Source organism: Cebus imitator, unplaced genomic scaffold, assembly GCF_001604975.1.
Source record: "Cebus imitator isolate Cc_AM_T3 unplaced genomic scaffold, Cebus_imitator-1.0 Scaffold33, whole genome shotgun sequence".
NCBI lineage: Eukaryota > Metazoa > Chordata > Mammalia > Primates > Cebidae > Cebus > Cebus imitator.
In genome coordinates this window covers 4,593,960-4,604,564 of record NW_016107348.1, presented here as the reverse complement: position 1 = coordinate 4,604,564, position 10,605 = coordinate 4,593,960, and the positions used below count along the sequence as shown (strand labels likewise).

General features: G+C 38.6%; 2 protein-coding genes across 3 annotated transcripts in view; one reads left to right on the top strand and one right to left on the bottom strand.

The window, feature by feature from the left end:
* RGL1 (ral guanine nucleotide dissociation stimulator like 1) overlaps positions 1-10,605 on the bottom strand; it is a 288,449-nt gene that overhangs the window by 257,244 nt on the left and 20,600 nt on the right. The gene's annotated exons all lie outside the window — the stretch shown is intronic.
* The window catches only part of APOBEC4 (apolipoprotein B mRNA editing enzyme catalytic polypeptide like 4), a 7,041-nt gene continuing 4,228 nt past the window's right edge, over positions 7,793-10,605 (top strand). Inside the window, exon 1 of the mRNA XM_017524387.2 lies at positions 7,793-8,037. The gene's annotated coding sequence lies outside the window, so the exon portion shown is untranslated. The remainder of the gene's footprint in view (positions 8,038-10,605) is intronic.

Here is a 10,605-nt window from a genome sequence, read left to right as displayed (position 1 = left end):
ATTTGCAAATTATGCATCTGACAAAGGTCTAATATCTAGAACTGAAAAGGAACATAAACAAATTTACAAGCAAAAAACAACCCCATTAAAAAGAGGCAAAGGGCATGAACAGATACTTCTCAAAAGTGTGGCCAACAAGCATATGAAAAAAATGCTCAACATCATTGATCAGTAGAGAAATGCAAATCAAAACCACAATGAGATAGCATCTCACACCAGTCAGGATGGCAATTATTAAAAAGTCAAAAAATAACAGATTCTGGTGAGGGTATGGAGAAAAGAAAACACTTATACACTGCTGGTGGGAATATAAATTAGTCAGCCATTCTGGAAAGCAGCATGGTGATTTCTCAAAGAACTTAAAACAGAATTACCATGCAACCCAGCAACCCCATTATCAGGTATATACTTTAAAATATATAAATCATTCTATTATGAAGACACACAGACTTGTGTGTTCATTGCAGCACTATTCACAATAGCAAAGACATAGAATCAACCGAAATACCCATCAATGGCAAACTGAATTTTCAAACTGTGGTACATATATACCATGGAATACTATGCAGCCATTTAAAAAGATGAGATCATGTCGTTTGCAGTGACATGGATGAAGCTAGAGACCATTATCTAAGCAAACTATCATAGGGACAGAAAGCCAAATACCAAACGTTCTCACTTATAAGTGGGAGCTAAAGATTGAGTACATGTGGACATAAAGAAAAGAACAACAGCCACTACTAGGGCCTACTTGAGAGTGGAGGGTGGGAGGCTGAGGATCAAAAAACTCCCTGTCAGGTACAATGCTTATGACCTCGGTGACAAAATAATCTGTACACCAAACCCTCACAATAAGCAATTTACCTATGTAACAAACCAACACATGTACCTTTGAACCCAAAATAAAAGTTAAAAATAAATAAAATGATGACCTGTTTAAAAATATATATATGATGCAGCAATCCCCCTTGTGAGTATATATTCAAAGGAAATGAAACCAGCATTTCTTAGGATATCTGTGCTCCCATGTCATTGCACTGTATTATTCACAATAGCCAAGATATGGACAATGTACACTGATAGATGAATAGATAAAAACTTGTGAGAGATATATATATACATATATATATATACACACACATAAATACATACATATATATATATATATACACACATATATAGTGGAATATCATTCAGCCTTTAAAAAGGAGGTCCCGACAGTTATGAAAACACAGATGAAGGGCATTATGCCAAGTGAAATAAGCTAGATACAGAAAGAAGAATACTACATGATCTCACTTATATGTGGAATCTTTAAAAAGTCAAATATAGAGAAATCGAATAGAACAATGATTGCCAAGGGCAGTCAGGTGATGATGGAGAGAAGTAGGTCAAATAGTACAAAGTTGCGGTTATATAGGATGAATAAGGTCACAATATTGTATTGTATACAGGAAATTTTCCAGGAGAGAGTTCATGTGATCTTAGCACACAACACATACCCCAAAAAAGGTAACTATGTTAGGAGATAAATATGTTAATTTGCTTAACTGTAGTAATCATTTCAGTATGTACATGCATATCAAAACATCATTTTGTATACCTTAAATATATACAGTAAGAATTTTTTATTAAATATAATGTTTTATTAAATTAAAATTTTAAACTGTCATCTGTATTGTAGGCTAGCCAGAGTAATAACCCTATACAAAAATTAGTGAACTTAGTTAAGAGTCTGCCTAGAAAAATCAGTTGTTAGAATCACTAGTTTAAAGAATGCTAGAATAGGGAATTATGACACCAAGCCAATTCAGCCATTCTTGTACTTTTCTTTCTTGCTGGTAAATTTTATGCAGCAGGTTGAGAAAGCTACTTTATGCTAGGATAGCCTGTGTATCAATAATTGTAATAATAACTTCTATGATGTATTTTTCTTCTTGTATCTTTTCCTTCCTACCATGATGCCAGTATTTTATAAGGGATCGGTATAGTTTGAAGGGATCTGAATAACATCAATATATTTTACCTCTACTCTTTGATTTGACTTAAAGAAGCACCAACAAAACATAAGCATTCCCACGTGATACAGAAGCCTAAAATCATGAGATGAAACCCAACATCAAGAATTTGTTTTGCTGTTGTTGCTGGTCAGGGTCTCACTCTGTCGCCAGGCTGGAGGCTGGAGTGCAATGGCACAATTTCAGCTCACGGCAGCTTCAGCCTCCCAGGCTCAAGCAATCCTCCCACCTCGGCTTCCTGAGTAGCTGCCACCATACTTGGTAATTTTTGTATCTTTGGTAGAGATAGTGTTTTGCCATGTTACCTAGGCTGCACTTGAACTCCTGGGCTCAAGCAATCTGCTTGCCTCAGCCTCTCAAAGTGCTAGGATTACAGGCATAAGCCTCTGCATCTGGCCATGAAACCCCACATCAAGAATTCGAAGCAAAGCACCTTATGGGGAAAGAATGTAAAGCAAACGCTGGGTAGTATGGCTAGAGCATAGTAATTAGATTTTCTGGTTTTCAAAACTTGAAAAAGAAAGTTTGATGTGCTACTTTTGCAATTTTCAGTAGCAAATAAATGCATGTATAGAAAAACAATAGAATTGATGTATTTGAGTACCTTTTAAAAACTCTTGGATGAGTGATAGGGCTCATTCCTGTAATCCCAACATTTCAGAAGGCCAAGGCAAGCAGATCACTTGAGCCCAAGAGTTCAAGACCAGCTTGGGCAACATGGCAAAACCCTGTTCTCTATTAAAAAATTAAATAAAACAAAAAAATTCTTGTTTTTCTTGATTTTATGCTTGTTCTTACTACGTATTAAGTGAAGAATAATTGTATCCTCAAAGAAAGGAAAAATGAACATCTCAAGCTTGTGAAATTGCTTTAATATCTCTTCCTAGGCTAGGCACGGGGGCACACACCTGTAATCCCAGCACTTTGGGAGGCCGAGGCAGGTGGATCACGAGGTCAGATGTTCAAGACCAGCCTGGCCAACATGGTGAAACCCTGTCCCTACTCAATATACAAAAAAATTAGCTGGGCATGGTGGTGCATGCCTGTAGTCCCAGCTACCCAGCAAGCTGAGGCAGGAGAATTGCTTGAACTTGGGAGGCGGAGGTTGCAGTGAGCCAGGATCATGCCACTGCACTCTAGCCTGGGCTACAGAGCAAGACTCCATCTCAAAAAAAAAAAAAATATATATATATATGTATATATATATACATATATATATGGCTTCCTATATTCCCATCAACATACTTCTTGAGACTGGCTTCCTCTATTTTGGTGCTAATAAAACAAAACATAAAAATAGGTTAGATATATGCTACATTCTGCAAATGTTGTTATCATCAATTCAACATAAAGCAAAAAGCAAGTTAGCTGGTCACAATAAAAACGGTATAAATAAATATGCAAAATATTCACAAAATGTGTGTATACAGAACATTGAATATAAAGATTTACTATTTCCTTGATAACTTTTTAATTTAATTACAATTTTGAATATAATGAGAGTAACAGTGATTCTCTATATTAATTACCTATATCCATACTTTGAATAAACAACATATATAGTTTTGTAATTCTTTTTTCCCATGTTTGTTCTGTTCATATTTCTTTGTTGTTGTTTTTTTGAGATGGCGTTTCGCTCTGTCACCAGGCTGGAGTGCAGTGGCATGATCTCAGGTCATTGCAACCTCCACCTCCCGGGTTCAAGCGATTCTTCCATCTCAATCTCCCAAGTAACTGGGATTACAGGTATGCACCACCACACCCAGCTAATTTCTGTATTTTTAGTACAGATGGGGTTTCACCATATTGGCCAGGATGATCTCAATCTCTTGACCTTGTGATCCTCCCACCTCGGCCTCCCAAAGTGCTGGGTTTACAGGTGTGAGCCACCATGCCCAGCCTGTTCCGTTCATATTTACACAAATACAGACATATAAACAAATAGAACAGAACCCAGAAATAAACCCATGAATAGGTAGGTGGTCAATTGATCTCTGATAAGGATGTCAAAACTACACAATGGGAAAGGATAGTCTCTTCAACAAATTATGACAAAAAAATGGGGTATTCACATACAAAAAATGAAATTGGACCTTTGTCTTACATCCTACACAAAAATCACTCAAAATAGACTAAAGATCTAAACATAAGACTTGAAGCTAAAACTCTGACATGAAAACATAAGAGGATAAGTTTCATAACTTTCATCTTGGCAATGATTTCTTGGACGTGACACCAAAAATATAGGCAACAAAAGCAAAAATAGAGAAGTGTCCTGTTTGTATTTATTGAAATGCAATTTTAAAATTTTATATCTGTTGATCTGTTTATATCTGTTTAATTACCAAAAAATAACTTTATGTTCTATATGTTTTTTATCTTCTTTCTATGATATCATTTTTATTAACTTTTACAAAAGTATTAGTGTATTATGTGTTAAAAGAAAATCATTAGACAAATTAAATTTAAGAGGGTTTAATTGAGCAAGGAATGACTGGCAAAGCAGGCAGCTCCCCAAACCAGAGCAGGTTCAGAGCATCTCCAGCACTGCTGTGTGCTGAGAGAGGATTTGTGGACAGAAAAAGGAAAGGAACATAAGAAAAATGGAAGTGAGGTACAGAAACAGCTGGGTTTGTTACAGCTTGGCATTTCCCCGATTTGAATGCTGTTTGAACAGTTGGCTGCCTTTGGTCAAAACTTGGAGATTGGCACAAGAGTAGGTTATAGTTCATTAACACTCCAGTTAGGTTGCAGTTAGCTGTGTACGAAGAAACCTTTAGGACGAACTTAAAATATGTAAGGAGGCAGCGTTAGGCTAAGCTTAATTTAACAATTCCCCACCTTTTGGTCAACCTCTTAATTTTGACACCGAACAAAACTTTAAGCATTGATGTCACTCTGTTACCATCATAAATGTACTTATTTGGTCTTAGATCCCACCAAGAAAGAGCAGAACAGTTGGTTTTTAAGGTGGGAACAAGGATTTCGGGTTACTTTTTTGTAAGAGTTAGGGAGCCAAGGGGACCTCTTTGTGCTGGAATCTCCTGTTTTCATAAGAAATTAAAAAAACAAAACAACAACAACAACCACCTGGTCTGCTTTGGGATCTATTTGCTTTCAGAAAACTTCAGTTTACATCACATTTAGCACGAGTGACTCCATTTTGGTTTGGTCTGGTTGGCTGGGGCCTAGTGTACATGCTCAGCCCAAAGCAAAGGCTCTCATCACTATGTTTAACAGATGGTTTGGAAACGTCAATTGGTCCTTTCCCACAGATAGTTAAAACCTTCTTTAGAGCATATAAACAGTCTGTAGAAGTAAAGACGGTGCCTTTACCCTACACTTTTCCTCGGTTTAAGTTTTAGGAGTCACTTTTAATTCTAAACGTTTGCTGCTGTCTCCCCTAGGATAATGAGGAAAATCAATTCTGAGAGAAAGTCTGTGGTGTTAGCAAATTAAGGGTGGTCGTACAGAAAGCTCCCCACTGTTAAGACTGCGCTGCCACCTAGTGGCCATCCTGTTTATGACCCCCGGGCTCGAAGGCCACCCTCTGCTTTTTTGTCTCCTTTTCGTCTTAACTCCAGTGTTTTCCTTATCTCATTTTTCCTATCTAACTCCTTAGTGAGTTCCATGAAATCTACTTAATCCTCTGATCTTTACCTGAAGCTTGCTTTCTAATTAGGTTCATTTTATCAGGTAGTTTGTTACTGCTACATGAATTTGAGCATTATTATTCAGTGTCAACCAAACTGCTACGAAAGTGATGAATTATATAATTAGTTGGGTACCATATGTTCAAATAAAAGTTTAACATTTTATCAATAACTTATAAATATTTTGCTTCCTGCTACCCAAAGAGAAAGTTGCCTTATAAGCAGCAACTAGCAACACATGAGCCATCTTGCATAGACCCCAAATTGGGTTGCCAGAATATAGATAATTAATTTCTGGAGTGCCAAACTGAGCAAATGTTTCTTAAAAATGTATATCATTGTAGGAGAGTTTGGACTTTGTAAATCTTCTTCATTATAATCTCATAATAGCTTTATATCATAACTCATCTGAATAAAGATGAAACATGGCAGATTAGCAAAGGAAGATAGAACAGAAAAGAAAGGAGTCTGCTGGAGAAGCTAGACGTTTCTTCCAAGCATCTCCTTTCTGATACATGTCAGTTTAGCAAGAAGAACTGTGAACAGGAACCATGGGCAAGGCCCTTCATTTCCTCATGATGAAACGTAGTCTGAAAAGTCATATTGAGCAACCTAAATGGAATATTGCAAACTTAACCTTCCTTGGAGTCTTCCTATATCTAACAGACAATTACCTTCCAAAAATGATGGCTAACTGGGGTTGCCTATCCCTAAAATTCAATTGGTAAATATATCAATGGACAAAGGCTCATTTTTCCTGTTTCTTTAGGCTTAACCTTCCATAGCTGTATCATTTACTGAGCATCTAATCCACCACTGAAGGTACACAGTGCACAGGGGATGCTGTGCAGATTTGGGGATTATATTTTTTGTCTTTTCCTCCCCTCATTGGAAGCTGTCAGACAGCTAATACTTTCTTACGGAACTATCAGAAGAGCTTTTGTTAAGTAATATTTTGAAAGTAATGTTTGCAATATTTATCAACTATTAGAATTAAATAAAAGATGAGCTACGAGGATCAACTTTCAGTTTCATATTTACAAGTTCATTCAGTTAGAAGATGCTAGGAAAATGGGAGCAAGAAATGAGAACAAAGGCATGACCCATGGCAAATGGTGAGGAAGAGACAGGATGCAGCAGTGACCACGTGCCAGAGAAAGCACCTAGGAAGATGAAACTGAGAATAACCAGCTGAGGAGCTCATGAGTGCACCTGAGACCCTTGGGAGACAAAAACCTCTTGTCTAGAAGGAGCACTCTGCATGAGAAAGGATACGTGCTGTTGTGCAGTCTGGAAGTTTGACAGTGGAAACAAGAGTGGCGAAGCTGGGAGAAGGCAGAAGGTGCCCTCTGGGTGTTCGGTATCCCTGGGTTATTTTTAGAGTATGTCTGCTTACAGCCAGCAGTTACTAATGGAATGTACACGGTAGCGATCCCCACTTGCTCCTTCAGGTGGCCTGGGGAAGAGGAATGAGGGAATAATCCAGAGTGATTCACAAACAGTGAACCATGACTATCAATGTGCCTCGTGTCTAGGAGACGGTGTGGGGGTCAAGGGAAACTAAGAAAAAGAATGGAGAAGGACAAGTGGCTCTTCCGTGGGCCACAGAGAAGGGGCTACAACTGATCCAGGAACAAAGCTTGTCTTAAACTATAGGGAACCACATGCATACCAATAGCAAGAATCTCCCAGGCAATTTCTAGGAGAAGGGAAACTGCTAACACATAGTCCAGGTTTAACAGACTCGAGAACACCCCCTTTAAAGACTGTGGGGCCCTTGGGGGAAGTCAACTCTCTGCTCCCTCTCACACAGGGCAAGCATCCCAAGGAGAAGCCCTGGCACCTGCACAGGCAAGAGAACCACCAGACCTGGCACCTACTCTAGACCAGAGGAAAATGCTGACAAACAGGCCCTCAGAACTTGATTCTTCAGCTAGAGGGAGGAAAATCTCAACGCGTTCTCTTCAACAGTCAGCTATTACCCTTTTACCCAGGCTGGAATATGCAGTCCTGTATATTTTCATCTTTGGAACAGGTGGCTTGATATGCAAATAAAGTAACAAGTGTCAGAGCTGTATCCTAGCAGTAGCTACTTTGCAAACGTTACCATGGCACCCATTCAACAGTGTTCTTAGAGGTAGCCACACCTCAGCAAGGTCTTTCTAACTTGAAACAGCAAAGTTCAAATGAACGAATTGACACAAGCTGTGAAAGAGTCCTGAACCTATTATAAGGTGAATCTTTGCAGCACAACTGCCCTGTGAAGCTACCTGAAACTGGGCATGGGACTTAAAGGAATAAAAAAAGGAAACGGATCATCTCTTCTAACACCTGGAATGTGATCTAAGCCTGGAGACAAATTGATGGTAATTACAACTGCTAACATTTGTTTTTAGCTGCTAACAGATTGTGCACAGATTGTGAAGGGCAAACTCCTTCTCCAATTACTCCAGTGCAAACTGTGCTTTAACAGTACGCACTAAATCCTAGCTGAGTGAAATGAGAGCAGATTGTTCTTATGGTGTGGTTCATTTATGTTAAACTATGGAAGGCTGTCCTCCCACAGTCCCAGTCCAGGGGCCACTCACAGCCAGATGCAGAGAGCCCTCCAGCATGCTGGGCTCTACACATCTCTGGCTCTTACTGCCAGCAGATCTGCTCCACAGAGTATAACGTGCATTTCCCAAGCACAGACAAAGCAAAAGAAAAAGGGCTAGGCAGGAAGGTAGGGACACCGGCTACCAGGGAAACAAGTCTGAAGCAACCTGGCTGGTGAGCCAATCAAGGTTGCTGAGGTAGACCCTGGGCCTAAACAGGGTACATTTCCACCTGGTTAGGGGAGAATAAAATGGCAGATACCACAAGTTAACAAGACAGTCTGTGATTGGTAACAAATTGATACAATAAACCATGAATTCTACAAGAGTTCAAAGGGGGCAACAGTTCTTTCCTGCTTCCTCTTCAGATGAGGGTGATCAAAGAACAAGCCCAGACAGACTCTGAAAAAGTGAAAACTTCACCAATAGGAAATTACAGTTGGTTGACACTGAAAAGCCATCAGCAAGAAGGAGACGACAGAGCTTCCTCCACTATGTGTCAAGGCCACTGTCCTCTCTTAAAGACGGACATGATGTATCATTTCTGGCTAAAACAGCCACAGAAGACAGGGGTGTAAAGGAAGGAGTGCTTAGAAAAGCAACAGGAAGTTTCCATTTTGCTACCTTTATCTAAAAACACACAAAGACTTTTGTTTCCCCAAAGGGTAATTATGGGACCATTATATATAGTTAACTCTACATACACACCACCTTAAGAAATAGTGATCAAGATAGAAAAGTGCCTCTTGGTTCTGTTTCCATAAGATTTAGCCAAATCAATCTGTATACTGCCTGTGGGTGAGTTGAAATTATAATTTGAGTAGTAACCCAGAAGTCTGGTGGACCACCCAGGGGTTGACCACATTAAGGGCACAATATTAAAAAGCATGCGAGTTTGGGCTTGGTTTTGGCAAGTTCTGACGGAGGGATCTACCCAGCCCAATGAGGAAAGCTAAGCGAGGAGGAGGTCCAGGGAGAAAACAATGCTAGGGAGCAAGCAGGAAATGGCATCAGGTTCCAAGTGACTGTCTACTGCCAAAGGCTAAATCCAGCTCCCTGGAAGGAAAGCTATGACAAGGTCTAGGAAGCCTCAGGGTAGGAATTCATACATCAGGAAAATACAGTGCTAAGGAAAAAACAAGCTAACGTCCAATCCTATGGATTAAGATGACACAGCAGAGGCTGGGGGAAATCTAGAATCTGGTGGGTATGTGGTGCCAGAGTGGCTGCAGGATATTAGCCACTGGGATAATGGTGACACGAGTAAAGTCACACTCCACCTAGAGCTGGGTTGAAGCTTTTAACATATTTTCTGCCCAGGACAGGATCAGCGTAGGGACGCTGCAGGTTTCAGGCTAGAAATCAACCTGTATCAAATACAGCAATGGCTGAGCTGATCTGGGTTGAGGAAGACAGAAGGTGAACAAAGCACTTCCATATGAGAGACCATAATGTATTTATTAGCACAAGTGTTTAGAATTGTGACATGATAAATGAGATTTCAAGAAGTGAAAAATATATTCTGTTGCAATGGTCAGTTTACCTCATTTAAATTTCCTGCCTTATCAGTTTTGTTATCTGACAAGTAAAAAGTGAAACCATAAATACTAGAAGAAAATATGGGAAACAATCATGCTTTGATGAGGAAAGCTTTTCTAAATACAATAAGAAAAAATATATCATAATAGTAGACACTGGACCACATAAAAATGTAAAATTTGGTGCAATTATCACTGGCATAATTAAGAGGCTGTATAAACCAGGTAAAAAATTAGAAACAAATATGGCAGATTTAATATTCTTGATGCATAAAGATGTCTTGTAAACCAATAAGAAAACCCTCAAACAAAAAATAGGTAAAAAATCAAATATATTTCACAGAAGAATAAATACCACAGAACAATAAGCATGTCAAAAACTGTTCAACTTCACTAGAAATAGTAAAGGCATACATTATAGCAACAAAGAAATACCAGTGCTCACATCTCAAATTGGGATAAACGACACTGCAGGAGAATGTGATAAGACTGGTACACCTTACTAGGAGGCGATTTGACAACGTTTGACCTAATACTATGATTTCTAGTAATCTACACTTTAAAAAAAAGAATCTCTGACTCTTTATAGTAAATGTTTATTATATTCTTTATGGAAATATTCATCAAAGTGTTATAATAATTAAAAGAAGCAAGAAACTGAATGTTGTAGTTATATAATAAAGTACTAATTAGTCATGAATATTGTATTTTTTTTTTTTTTTTTTTTTTTTGAGGAACCTCCATATTGTTTTTCATAATAGCTCTACAGTATTTGCCTTTTGTAAATGGCTTATTTCAC